The 13,666-nt window shown below is 47.8% G+C and overlaps 8 non-coding genes across 8 annotated transcripts; all 8 read left to right on the forward strand.

Annotated features, from left to right (window-relative positions):
- The first annotated feature begins 7,486 nt into the window (after nucleotides 1-7,486).
- Nucleotides 7,487-7,558, forward strand: TRNAE-CUC (transfer RNA glutamic acid (anticodon CUC)). The gene has a single exon. It is a non-coding gene; the product is annotated as a tRNA-Glu (tRNA).
- A 95-nt stretch (nucleotides 7,559-7,653) lies between these two features.
- On the forward strand, nucleotides 7,654-7,725 carry TRNAE-CUC (transfer RNA glutamic acid (anticodon CUC)). Its single transcript has one exon. It is a non-coding gene; the product is annotated as a tRNA-Glu (tRNA).
- Nucleotides 7,726-7,821: 96 nt separating this feature from the next.
- Nucleotides 7,822-7,893, forward strand: TRNAE-CUC (transfer RNA glutamic acid (anticodon CUC)). Its single transcript has one exon. It is a non-coding gene; the product is annotated as a tRNA-Glu (tRNA).
- Nucleotides 7,894-7,989: 96 nt separating this feature from the next.
- On the forward strand, nucleotides 7,990-8,061 carry TRNAE-CUC (transfer RNA glutamic acid (anticodon CUC)). Its single transcript has one exon. It is a non-coding gene; the product is annotated as a tRNA-Glu (tRNA).
- Nucleotides 8,062-8,156: 95 nt separating this feature from the next.
- Nucleotides 8,157-8,228, forward strand: TRNAE-CUC (transfer RNA glutamic acid (anticodon CUC)). The gene has a single exon. It is a non-coding gene; the product is annotated as a tRNA-Glu (tRNA).
- A 4,945-nt stretch (nucleotides 8,229-13,173) lies between these two features.
- TRNAE-CUC (transfer RNA glutamic acid (anticodon CUC)) lies at nucleotides 13,174-13,245 on the forward strand. The gene has a single exon. It is a non-coding gene; the product is annotated as a tRNA-Glu (tRNA).
- A 95-nt stretch (nucleotides 13,246-13,340) lies between these two features.
- Nucleotides 13,341-13,412, forward strand: TRNAE-CUC (transfer RNA glutamic acid (anticodon CUC)). Its single transcript has one exon. It is a non-coding gene; the product is annotated as a tRNA-Glu (tRNA).
- Nucleotides 13,413-13,507: 95 nt separating this feature from the next.
- TRNAE-CUC (transfer RNA glutamic acid (anticodon CUC)) lies at nucleotides 13,508-13,579 on the forward strand. The gene has a single exon. It is a non-coding gene; the product is annotated as a tRNA-Glu (tRNA).
- Nucleotides 13,580-13,666: the final 87 nt, after the last annotated feature.

A 13,666-nucleotide genomic window follows, 5' to 3' on the forward strand; every position in this document is an offset into this window, starting at 1 on the left:
AACACAATGAACCACTCATTGCACTTTCCATGATGGTGATCTTGCAAAGTGCAATGTGTGGCATTCCAAATAAACAATGTGATAAACCCAAGCCAAACATGTGCATAACCTCATTAAGAAACACAGACATAACCAATAATATAGAAAGACCTGAATAAACCATTGGAATTAACCCAGTGATAAACACCGGGGCCGCACATTTCAGCTTCGCTGGTTTACCGTCTGTACAGGGTACATGGGCAGTAACTTTTTCTGTTATTGATTGTTAAGTATTGTATAATGTTGTGCCAGTAAAACACGTTGGGCTAGTTGGTGCAATGTATTGGTACTGCTCTTATTGCTGTTTTTTGTCTTAATGTTGTGCCCTTCTTCCTTTTGTAACAACTTTTTTATTCCCCCTTGCATAATACTCCAACCTTGCAGCCTGCGAGGTATATAAATAAATAAGTACATAAGCACGTCATTCATTCATCTGCATACACCTCACACCATTCCTTGCTCAACAAACGTCACTGTGTTGATGTCTCGCAGCGTGCATGTACATTAACTGCCGTTTGCATTTCGGTATGGTTTGTGAACAGTGTAATGCATAAATATTACATGACATTAAGGTTCGGTGCATAAGCAAACCTTGCAAAAGATGACATGTTGGATGTTGAAAATAAGACAAATTGTATATATTGCAGTTACTTTAACAGCATTTAATTGACCACTTGACAAAAACTTCACTTCGCATAGATTCCAACACGTACACTGCATCTGCAGTTTTTTTTTTTGCTTATTAATGTGGTCGTTACTGCATGGCCACATTGCAGATTTGAAAACAAAGTTAAATAAATTTGTTTGTTGCAATATAACAATATGTGTAGATCACTGCGATTGTAACACCAGAACTTGATACAAACATGCACACTATAGGATGCCGACAAATGCTCAGGACAAACTCTAGAATGTTTGCATCCTGATACTTATGAAAGTGAACGGTTTCATTCCATGGCTGTCAATGAGAGGGAGAGAGAAAACTTAATTGTGTTCGTGGAACAAAAACGCGTTGATAAGCTTAGACATATAGTTATTGCTTAACACTTTCCAAATGAATATTTATAGCTTGCTATCGACATTGAAGCAGCCTTTCGACAGCAGGAAAAGGAATCAGTTTTTCCAGCTCTGAACATTGAACTGCAGGAAATGCTAGCAGGCATAAAATTCTGCCAATATAATCTGTTTAGGAATACCAAATTGGAATAAACATTGAGACTTGCATTTGTACTTTCTCTTGCTGAGCAATCTAGTTTGAAATGACTCCCATAAGCATGTCGTAACAATGTTGATCTAATACAGGTTAAATGCATGACTGCTTAAGAAATCTGGATGATTGCTATAAATTACAGTGAAGAAACTATAATATCTAATAACATTAATAATATAATAATAATATTTATTTCCACAAAACAGGCTAACCGTGAGAGGCGTGCGAGGCTGAGCAGAAAGCTGAAAAATTCTACGGCAAGTGCGCCTGCCGTGGGCCTACGATCCTGCATTATGAATAGCACGTATTGATATGGTCTTCTTGTTAGAAGTTCGAGTATACTACCAGCGCGAGACACGGGACAACAAAGTGGACGAGAAGCGTGTCTTTTAGAATGCTATGTTACAACGTACAGGTTTCTACAAAAGTGACGGTAACTGCTCGAAACATTTGATGCGTCGGCTTTTGCGCCTTTAGAAATATTTAGAGAGGGCCCCCCATATATATATTCGCAGCGCAAGCACGGCGAAGGACGAACCAGGCTAGCGCTAAGGTTGAATTTCACAACACAATTTTCATTCCACGTCGTAATCCCACAGATCGTTTGAGGCTTCGTTCAGGGGCACACGCGAGCGTTCGGGTTGATGCTTCTTGTTGCGTTTGGCGTAAGAATATGGCTAGGAGCAGGCACCACATATGCGCAATTACGGGCAATATACACGCATAATTTCTCCAGAAACTGACGCCGAGCACCGGTAGCGCGAGGATTTTGTTGGGCTGACACGACAACTTCGTGGCAGCCGAATTCCGAATACTGCACATGCGGTGAGGGTAGCTATATGAACTTGTCGATAGGTCATCTAGTAGATTGTTGTAGCGCAGGCAGAACGAAACGGTCATAGAAGGTAGATAAGACAACACACCAGCGCTGAACCATAGAATAAAGAACCGCTGAACCACCTGCGAACAGCTGTTTACGTGCGCGATGTCGCACTGAACTACAGAAACCGCCGTCGCGCACTCCAAGACAAATCTTAACCAACGTTGTTAAATTAGTAAACGTACATATTATTTGCTTCTAATCAAGAGAAGTCAATAATACTATAGTTTAAACGTTTTATTCACTACAATAAAAGAATTATGCAGCGTGTGCCACGAAACCTGGCAGTAAGCAACCCTGGGCGTCGCACCAGTCGCATTGTTGAAATCGCAATCATGTGAAATGAGCCCTCTAAAAATCGCATTGCGACGCGTGCGACAGCACCGATTTTCGTCGTTGCAGTCGCAGCATGTGAAACAGCCTTAAATCATGGGATCCGTAGGAGCGGCTTCAGCTACCCAGACGGGCCGCGGTACCAGGATTTCTGCCTCGGACGACGAGTATCAAGTTGTTTTGCCTAGTCTGCCAACAGGGCGTTTTGTTTTGAATACCGTTTTTCTACACTGTGATATCAGGGCCCGCCCATACCGGGTGGAAGATTTTCGGGATGCGCTCGCTCAGTTATCGCTCCTGCCGGAAGTGGCTGCTCTCGGGGCCTACCGTATGAGCCATGTGTGGGCCGTGACCTTCAAGGACAGCGACGCGGTGAAAAAGATCGTCAGCGTTGGAGAGCTGCAGGTCAAGAAGGGCCGGTGTCTCGTCATCGACCCCGCCAACCAGGACGTACGTACGCCTGAAAGTGCATTGGCTGCTGCCCAGCGTTCCTGACGAGGACGTACGTTTTGCCTTCGCGCCGTTTGGAAAGGTCACCGACGTCGTCCGCGAGCGCTGGCGGGTTCACGGCGTGGCTGATAAGAACTCAACAACAAGGCTGGTTACGCTGAAGTTGAAGCCGGGCGTAAAGCTCGACGACCTTCCGCATCAGGTGAGCGTCGCCGGGGAAATGGCTCTCGTGGTTGTGCCGGGCAGAGCTCCTCTCTGCCTACGCTGCCGCGGCACGGGCCACATTCGTCGCGAGTGCCGTATTCCACGGTGTGGTGCCTGCCGACGCTTCGGTCATGAGGACAGCCAGTGTGAGCGCACGTACGCTAGCGTCACCGGACCCGTGGGCAACGAGGACAACTCCGCCCTACTCATGGACGAGGCGGACATGGAAGACACGTCGTCCGCGGCGGGTGAAGCAGCTGACGTCGTGGCAAAGCCGGCGGTGCGGCTTGAACAGGAGGAGATACAAGTCGCTCAGGCTGTTGTCACAGGACACCAACAAGCGACTGCAGAGGGTACCGCGGTCATGCCGAATGCTGAAGAGAAAACCCCACCTGAGGCGGAGGTGACCTCCTGCCTCGTTGAACCTGAAGGCATGGACACCCTTACCGGCCCAACTACCCAACCGACGGGGAAACGGCCCCACAACCAGACCGTTAGCCGGACGGCGAAACAGGACAGCAGCGGCGGAGACGAGCCACCGCCCAAAGCGCCAGGTATAAGGAGGTCGACCTTGAAGCTTCGGCCGAACGTTACGGTCGATCTACGGCAGGCGGGTAAACCGCCTCCGTAATTCCGTGCTGTCTAGTTCGAGTGGGGTTGGGGGATTGGTGAGTGCAATGGCCGTCATCCTGAGCGCTAGTTTTTCAGAACCTTGCCAGGAAGGGGGGCCCAAGTTGCACTTGAGTGCCCTTTCCGGAAGGTCGAGCGGCGTCTCCTTTAAAGGCATTCCACGTGGTTATCGGCGCACCTTTATGAGCGCTCATACCTGTGTAACTGTGATGGGCACCACTCTACCGTGTAGCCATGGCGGTTAATGTCGAAGGAAGGCTACGTGTAGCTACGTTAAACGTACGAGGGCTCAGTGCAAGAAGACGGCAATGTCAGCTAAGTCGTCTCCTCTTGGATAATGACTTACACATAGTAGGAATCCAAGAAACGAAAATTGAGAGCCAAGAGCTAACCGACAGAATGGTGTCCAATTTTAGAGCTCACTTTGACGTGTGCGTTTGTCACGCGGTTGGTGGATCAGGCGGCTGCGCTATATTCCTAAGAAATAATTTTGGCATTTGTGTGCAGTCAGTGTTTTCGTGTGAAACTGGGCGCCTCTTAGTGGCTGATTTCTGTTTTGTGGATGTGGATTACCGTGCTATTTGTATCTATGCGCCGAATATTGAAACGGACCGTCGATCCTTCTTTGAGCGTCTTGAAGCGTACGTAAACTGTTCCAAGGTCGTAATACTGCTGGGTGATTTTAACTGTGTTTGCTATGCTGAAGACCGAGCAAAATGTTCACGCATTCGTGATAAGAGTGCCAAATTTCTAAACGCAGTGGTGCATGATTATGACCTGGAAGATGTGGGTACTGTTTTTGCCAGCGGTACTCGCCCGCGATTTACCCACTTCCAGCGTGATAGCCACGCTCGATTAGATAGATTATACGTGTCAGCCGAATTAGTGCCCTTATGTTGTGAATATGATGTGCAAGCTGTAGCATACAGTGATCACTGCTTGGTAACGGCCACGTTCGGGAAAGGACAGAGCAAACGGCCCTTTAACTGGGATCTCTGGAAAATGAATGCGCAGTTGTTGAATGACGATCCTTTTGTCGATGCTGTAGCGAAGGAACTAGAAAACCTGACTTCAGCCAAGCCATTAAGCTTTGCCATTCAATGGGAAGAATTTAAACAGAAAGTAAAAACAATGGCCATTGAAAGAAGCAGTGTCATTCGACACAACCTGAAACAAGCAGAAACAAAGCTTCGCCAGCAACTGCAATTTTTTATTAGCATGGAAAGTGTCGAGCCTGGTGTGTATGTTAACGAATTAAAGGAAGTGAGAACTGAACTAGAAAGGATAGATACAGAAAAATACAAAGCAGCACTTGTGAGATCAAGGTCTGAGAAGTTGTGGGCGGGAGAAGCTCCAACTAAACGAGCTTTATCAGACGAGAAAAAGTACGCTTGTCGGAAAGAAATCCGCCAGCTAGCTAAAGGCAATCACATTACATCCGACAAAAATGACATCAAGCAAGGGATCGCCGATCACTTTAAAGCAATTTTAGCTCATCCGCGGAATCCTAAATGTAGCTACCAGAGTGAATTTCTCTCGCTGATGCCAAAGCTCGATGAAGAAGTCATGACACGGCTGGAACTGCCAATTAGCCTGAGTGAGATAGAGTGCGCAATAGACGAGTTATCCATTGGTAAAGCACCTGGGCGAGATGGCTTGGGGGAGACTTTCTATAAAACCTTCAAGTCTGCATTGGCCCGTGTTCTTCACGAAGTTATCAGCGAAGCGTATGAGCGAAAAAGATTGCCCTTGTCATTCACAACCTCGCATATCGTGCTAATTCCGAAGAGTGATGACGAGGAAAAACTTTTGTTGCCAGGGTCATATCGCCCGATAACTCTAGCCAACGTCGACTATAAAATATTCATGAAAGCTTTGGCCAAACGACTGCAAAGTGTAATTAAAACATTGGTAGGGCCGCACCAGACTTGTGGCATTAAAGGCCGCAGCATTGCAACGAATGTACACACGGCTCGAAGTGTGCTTGAGTGCTGCGATGTGATTGGCGATCACGTCGCGATGATGCAGATCGATTTGGCAAAGGCTTTCGACCTCGTCTCGCACAAGGCTTTGTTCAACATACTGGAACATGCGAACGTTGGCAAAGTCATAACGGAAGGCGTCATGATGGCGTACAGAGAATGCTTAACGCGCATCATTGTTAATGGGGAGCTCACCGATAGCTTTCCCGTGCTCTCGTCGGTGCGGCAAGGATGCCCGCTGTCGCCCCTTCTATTTGCTGCTTATCTCGAACCACTCTATTTGGCGATCAGAAATAACGAGCGCATAGCAGGCTATCGGCTGCAGGCAGCACACGTTAAAATTTTGGCATATGCCGACGATATCGCGATTTTCTGCACAATCAAAGCGAGCATTAAGGAGGCAACGACTGTCGTTGAAACATTTTGTGATTCAACTGCAGCCCAGATAAACTGGGATAAGAGTTACGGCTTCTGGCGTGGTAGTTGGAAAGACACGCCGGAGACCTTTTACCGACTGAAGTGGTCGACGTTACCAACCCAATACTTGGGTGTGCCTCTCGGAAATTACCGTGAACCTGAATCGTACTGGCCAGATCAAGTGTCGAAAGCAAAGAAAAAGGCTGACGGGTGGAGAGGAAAACAATTGTCAATGTTTTCCAGAGCCACTGTTTGCAACCTTTTTTTAGTTTCTAAGATATGGTACGTTATGAATGTGTTGTGTGCTGCGAGGGTAAGCGTACAAAAAGTTCACTGCGTTTTCGCCATTTTCATTTGGGCCTCCACCTGGGAGAGGATGAGTCGAATGAACTTGTTCCTCCCGGTCAAGAAATGTGGGCTTGGTTTAGCTCATTTGTTTCTGCGACAAGTCGTCTCACGCTTTGTGTTTTTACGGGATCAAGACGATCCTTTTCTCCGGACAGTGATACAGGTACGGCTGTGTAGACAACTTCCAGGATTCATTCTTTCGACTGTTCACAATATGCCAGGAGCAGTGACTGGTTACCTACGTGAAGTGGTATGTTCATATAAGATGTTGAACGTACGTTTTTCGCAGCAATACCTGTCCACCGTTACCAAGAAAAAACTATACAGAGATCTCGTGGACACGATGTTCCCTCCGCCTTTGTACCGTTCTCCGCAACGTGGAGGCCCAGGACAAGATGTTCTAAAGAGAGTGAAAAAAATGCCAATACGGCCGTCAGCTAAATCTTTTTTCTTCAAATTGCACACAAACACACTTCCCGTTAAGACCTGGCTTCATGAGAAGGGTATTTTCATCCCCTGGAGCACCGACTGCTTATTATGTAAAAAACCGGAAACAATAGAACATGCATTCTTAGATTGCTGGGACGCCATCTTTCACTGGGATGTTCTGCAGAGAACATTGAAAAAAAGTTACCCCTGGACCCATATGGAATACGCTTCTTACCGATTGATAACGCCGAGGATGTCCCGTATGACCTTATTATGATCCTGAGCATCCACGCTATGTGGAAAACTAGATTGCAATTTCAAAACGGAGACATTGTTGTTCGACCGGCTCGGGAAAACTTCATTGAGAGTGTTGTGTGTGTAAGAGATGCGTTCAAAGCGCTGTCTGATCCACCACAATGGATCTCCTTATTTGATGAATTAGCGTTGTTAAAAAGATTTTAGTACCGTGTTGGCCAAAGTGTGGTCCACACGTTTTATCTTTGTAAACCTTGAGTACGTCGAAGTCGGCAATAAAGAAAAAAAAAAAATTGGTGCTGGCCGTCCTCCTGCATGGTCTAGTGGCTAGGATACCTGGCTCTCACCCAGGAGGCACGGGTTCGATTCCCGGTGTCGGAAATATTTTTGGTTAGCTTTTTGTCGTTGTCTATATTTTGTTTTATCTCGCGCTTTCTTTCGATCAAGTTGCAGGGGTTGATTGGTGCTGGCCGTCCTCCGGCATGGTCTAGTGGCTAGGATACCTGGCTCTCACCCAGGAGGCCCGGGTTCGATTCCCGGTGTCGGAAATATTTTTGGTTAGCTTTTTGTCGTTGTCTATATTTTGTTTTATCTCGCGCTTTCTTTCGATCAAGTTGCAGGGGGTTGATTGGTGCTGGCCGTCCTCCGGCATGGTCTAGTGGCTAGGATACCTGGCTCTCACCCAGGAGGCCCGGGTTCGATTCCCGGTGTCGGAAATATTTTTGGTTAGCTTTTTGTCGTCGTCTATGTTTTGTTTTATCTCGCGCTTTCTTTCGATCAAGTTGCAGGGGGTTGATTGGTGCTGGCCGTTCTCCGGCATGGTCTAGTGGCTAGGATACCTAGCTCTCACCCAGGAGGCCCGGGTTTGATTCCCGGTGTCGGAAATATTTTTGGTTAGCTTTTTGTCGTTGTCTATATTTTGTTTTGTCTCGCGCTTTCTTTCGATCAAGTTGCAGGGGTTGATTGGTGCTGGCCGTCCTCCGGCATGGTCTAGTGGCTAGGATACCTGGCTCTCACCCAGGAGGCCCGGGTTCGATTCCCGGTGTCGGAAATATTTTTGGTTAGCTTTTTGTCGTTGTCTATATTTTGTTTTGTCTCGCGCTTTCTTTCGATCAAGTTGCAGGGGTTGATCATTCTGCTTCCGGCAGCCGAGCTGATCGGATCGTTGAATCATGGCCTCAAGCGGGGCGGTGACAGCGGTCACTTTGGGCCGCGGAAACAGGTTCAGCAACGACGATGAAAGGGACTACCAGTTTATTTTGCCCCAACTGCCAAAAGGACGAATTGTTCTCAACACCGTCTTTTTACAGGGTGATGTAAGAGCGAGGCCGTACAAGGTCGAGGATTTTCGGGATGCGCTTACGCCCACAAGCCTCCTGCCGGAAGTTGTGTGCCTCGGGGCCTACCAGGTCAATCACGTCTGGGCCGTCACCCTCACTGACGCAGCTGCAACAAAACGCCTGCTGGCCCTGAAAGAGCTTCAGGTGAAAGGGCGTCGATGTGTCATCGTCGACCCGCAGGACCAGCAGGTGAAACTCCGGCTTCACTGGCTGCTGTACGGCGTTTCCGACGAGGACGCCCGGGCGGCATTCACAACCTTCGGCAAGGTAGAAGAGGTGAGCAGGGAGCGTTGGCGCGTCCAAGGCATGGGAGACAAGACCTCGACCACCCGGACCGTGCTACTGAAGCTGAGAAGCGGCATTAAAGTGGAAGACCTGCCTCACCAGGTCCGCGTCGGCGGAGAGCTGGCAATGGTGGTCGTACCTGGGCGGCCCATGCAGTGCCTGCGCTGCCAAGGGACAGGACACGTACGCCGTGATTGCAAAGTCCCCCGCTGTTCGAGATGCAGACGGTTCGGCCACGTCGACGCTGACTGCGTTAAATCTTACGCGGCCGTGACAGGACCAGCAGCGAGTGATGTTGCTGCAGAGCACGTCATGGACGCAGTCGAGACAGAAGAAGCTGCTAAGGGAGCCGGTGTGCAAGTGCCTTCATTGACGACAAATGCCACGACGGTACCGGAGGTCGCTCAAGCCAAGGTAGTCGAGGGTGCTGAGCAGGTGACTGGGCCTGCACGTGTCGAGAGGGACGAAGACCCTGTGAAGGCAGCTGCTAATGAAGGCGAACGCGAGGAGAATGAGTCAGCGATGCAACAGGGCGAGGATGCAAACGACGGGGACCGGGCGGCTAGTCTCGGTGCCACCTCCAAACGCCCCCGTGACAAGGGCGGAGACAAGGACAGCGCGGCATCCAGCACAAGTGACGGGCCACCAGCGAAGACGCCTCTTGGGAGGCGGTCGGTCTTCAAGCCGAAGCCAAATGTTCCGCCCGAGAGAAAGCCTGGTGACAAAGCACAGCAAAAGAATAACGCCGGGAAGACGGGTGGTCCCGGAGGCGGCTAGCCGATGGCTGTTCGTGAAAGGTAAGCACCATGCTCCGGGTCTATCTCATACTTTAGTTCATAATGGCTCCTAATCCGTCGCTCACTATCGCCACACTAAACGTGAGAGGGTTGGCGGCCAAGCGTAGGCAAAGCCAAGTCCTACGGTTGGCCGCTGACCAAGACCTAGACGTTCTAGCTGTCCATGAGACAAAGGTTAACGGAGAGGAGGAGACCGGGAGCATGGTGCGGCGTTTCATGACTAGATATTATGCGTTCGTGAGCCATGCGGTAGGGACGTCCGCCGGTTGGGTCCTGTTTGTTAAGAAGTTGCCTGGCCTTGTTGTTAAAAATGTATTTTTATGTCAAACCGGAACGATCGTTTTTTGTGATTTTGTTTTTCGTGAATTGGAATTCAGAGTCATGTGCATATATGCACCGAATGCTGTGGAAGAACGCGCTTCATTTTTTGCGAACCTTTTTCAGTATATTAGCACTGATAAGTGCATGGTTTTGTTGGGGGATTTCAATTGTGTTTTGAGGGCTCGGGATAGAGTCAATAATGCTGGTATTCGCGATAAAAGCAGTAGTGTGTTGACTAAGCTAATTAGTGATAATGAACTGGACGATGTCTGTGAGTGCCTGGAGGGGGAGCCAGAAGTCATGTACACACGATTCCAAGGTAGTAGTCATGCGCGGTTAGACCGCATATACGTATCGCAAGACATAATTCCAAAGTGCCATAGTTATTCGGTGGCACCAGTATCGTTTTCAGATCACTGCATTGTGAAATGTCATATAGGCACGGAGAGGAAGAAACAAGATTTTAATTGGGAACTATGGAAAATGAATGCCTTACTACTAAAAGACGAGCCATTTGTAGAGGCAGTACGTGAGGCCGTCTGGAAAGTAAGTGAAGAAAACAGTGAAACAATAGCAGAGAAATGGGAATACTTCAAACAAAACGTAAAAATGAAAGCTTTAGAAAGATCGAGCTGCTTACGATTTGAGAAGGAAATGAAAGAAAGGGGCTTACGAAAGACACTGAAGCAGCTGATAGCGCTGGAGTGCGAAGAGCCTGGGACGTATAAGCAAGATGTAGGAGCCATTAAAGAAAAAATCGAGCAGCTTGACAAGGAACGGTATCAAGGTGCGATTGTGCGAGCAATAGCAAATGCATTAGTAGCTGGAGAGACGCCCACTATACGGGCGCTGGGACTCGAAAAAGCGCAAGCTCGACGGAATCATGTCGACAGAATTTTATGGAACGGCACAGTTGCCGACGATAGTAAGAGCATAGGCCGAGCGTTTCTAGAGTATTATCAGTCACTCTTTGCGTTTCAAGAAGTGAATATAGACGAGTTCAGAAGGGCCTTTCTATCTCGGATGCCGCGAGTGAGTGACGATACAAAACAACGATTGGAATGGAAAATAACAGAACATGAAGTTGAAAAAGCGATTGATGATTTGAACCAAGGCAAATCACCTGGACCGGACGGTCTGGGCGCGTGTTTATATAAAGCTTTTAAGAAAGAACTGTCGCCGTTACTAACAGAGCTGTTTAATGATGCGTATGATAACAAAACTTTGCCGCCTTCTTTTGGAAAAGCTCATACCATACTCATCCCTAAGAGTGACCAAGTGGAGAAACTTAGGCTAGTAGCATCTTACAGGCCAATATCTTTAACCAATGTTGATTATAAGGTTTTTATGAAAGTTTTGGCTGCCAGACTTCAAAGCGTCATAAATGACATAGTGGCAGATCACCAAACGTGTGGTATCAAAGGAAGGTCCATTTTTTCGAATATTCACACGATGCGATGCGTGCTGGAGTGCTGTGACGCCGCCTCGGGTGGAGTCGCGGTGCTCCAGCTGGACCTCGAGAAAGCGTTTGATTGTGTCTCTCATGATATTTTGTTTGCCATTTTGGATTACGTTAATGTTGGTTCCATCATCACTGAGGGAGTGGCGTTGGCTTACCAGAACTGCACAACACGCTTAATTGTGAATAAATCATTGGGGGCCCCCATTAACGTCATGCGTTCTGTGCGTCAGGGCTGCCCTCTCAGTCCTCTTTTGTTTGACATTTACATAGAAACTATGTGTTTGGCAATAACTGAGAATGAGCAAATACGCGGGTATAGCTTGGCAGCCACACAAATCAAGCTCTTGGCATATGCAGATGACATCGCGGTGTGTTGTACAAGCAAAGAAAGTGTGACGGAAACAATAAGGGTAGTGAAAAATTTTTGTGATGTGACGGGCAGTAGAGTGAACTGGGGAAAGTCCCTCGGTTTGTGGCACGGAGAGTGGTCTTCGGCCCCGGACCATTTTGCAATTTTGCAAAGGGGTCCCCATGGGCAGGTACAAAAATAGCGACGAATACTGGACGAACCAAGCAAAAGAAACAAGAGAAAAAGCAGACAGGTGTAAAGGCATCAACCTGTCGATTTTCGCAAAAGCAACTGTGTGTAACATGTTTTTTATTACGAAGTTGTGGTACGTCATGCAAACGTTGTACTGTTCAAGGGTAAACGTGCAAAGGTTGCACAGAGTGTTCGCGGTTTTTACCTGGGAAAGGAGTAGCCGAACCAATCTGTTCCGGCACGTGAAGAAAGGGGGGCTGGGCTTGGCGCATCTTTTTGTACGCCAGCTTGTGAACAGGTTTTTGTTTTTTCGGGATGTGCGTGATCCGTTTCAGCGCACTGTATGCCAACTCAGGTTGAGAGGTGCTTTGCCGGCACTTATTGTTAGTACAGATAGTATGCCCGGAACGCTTCGTGGCTATCTTAAAGAAGTTGCAGATAGTGTGCGCTTTCTTTCTGTGCGTTTTTCTTTTGAGTATTTATGTAACGTTAAAAGGAAAACATTGTATAAAGATATTTGCGATATTGTATTTCCAGTGCCATTGTACAGAGCGCTATACAGTGGAAGATCAGGACTGGATGTCCTTAAGCGAGTGAAAAATATGGAGGTGCCTACTGGGGTAAAGACATTCTTTTTTAAATTACACACAGGAACACTCTCAGTGAAGACATTCATGGAAGAACGTGGCTTTCTTGTACCCTGGGGCTCGCACTGCTTGATTTGCAAGCAACCAGAAACAATAGATCATGTCTTTTTGCATTGCTGGGCCGGAGTGTTCTTCTGGGATGTCCTACAAAGAACAATGAAGAAGGAGTTACCGGTAAATCCGCATGGCATCAGGTACTTAGCGGTAACGAATGACGACGGTGTTCCCTTCGACCTAATAATGCTCAAGGGCCTTCATAGTTTATGGCGTGCAAGGATGTCTGGGTACTACTGCGACCCGGACGCTAGGCCTGCGCGTACGTATTTCCGCGAAAGCATGTCTCGTTTCATTGAAATAAAGAAAATACAAGACTGTGTACCCGAATGGCTGTCGAGGATAGAACCTCTGACAGCACTGAAAGAATTTTAATTAGACAACGCCAGTCCTTATAGGACTGATGGCATGTATGTTCTTTCAAAATGTTTTGTATTTGTTAATTGTGCATTGTAAAATTGTTCTGTATTATGTGCTCTGTACAATGTCGAAAACCGGCAAGAAATAAATAAAAAAAAAGTTACAGGGGTTGATTGGTGCTGGCCGTCCTCCGGCATGGTCTAGTGGCTTGGATACCTGGCTCTCACCCAGGAGGCCCGGGTTCGATTCCCAGTGTCGGAAATATTTTTGGTTAGCTTTTTGTCGTCGTCTATGTTTTGTTTTATCTCGCGCTTTCTTTCGATCAAGTTGCAGGGGTTGATTGGTGCTGGCCGTCCTCCGGCATGGTCTAGTGGCTAGGATACCTGGCTCTCACCCAGGAGGCCCGGGTTCGATTCCCGGTGTCGGAAATATTTTTGGTTAGCTTTTTGTCGTCGTCTATATTTTGTTTTGTCTCGCGCTTTCTTTCGATCAAGTTGCAGGGGTTGATTGGTGCTGGCCGTCCTCCGGCATGGTCTAGTGGCTAGGATACCTGGCTCTCACCCAGGAGGCCCGGGTTCGATTCCCGGTGTCGGAAATATTTTTGGTTAGCTTTTTGTCGTTGTCTATATTTTGTTTTGTCTCGCGCTTTCTTTCGATCAAGTTGCAGGGGTTGATTGGTGCT

The sequence above is a fragment of the Dermacentor andersoni genome, chromosome 3 (assembly GCF_023375885.2).
Source record: "Dermacentor andersoni chromosome 3, qqDerAnde1_hic_scaffold, whole genome shotgun sequence".
NCBI lineage: Eukaryota > Metazoa > Arthropoda > Arachnida > Ixodida > Ixodidae > Dermacentor > Dermacentor andersoni.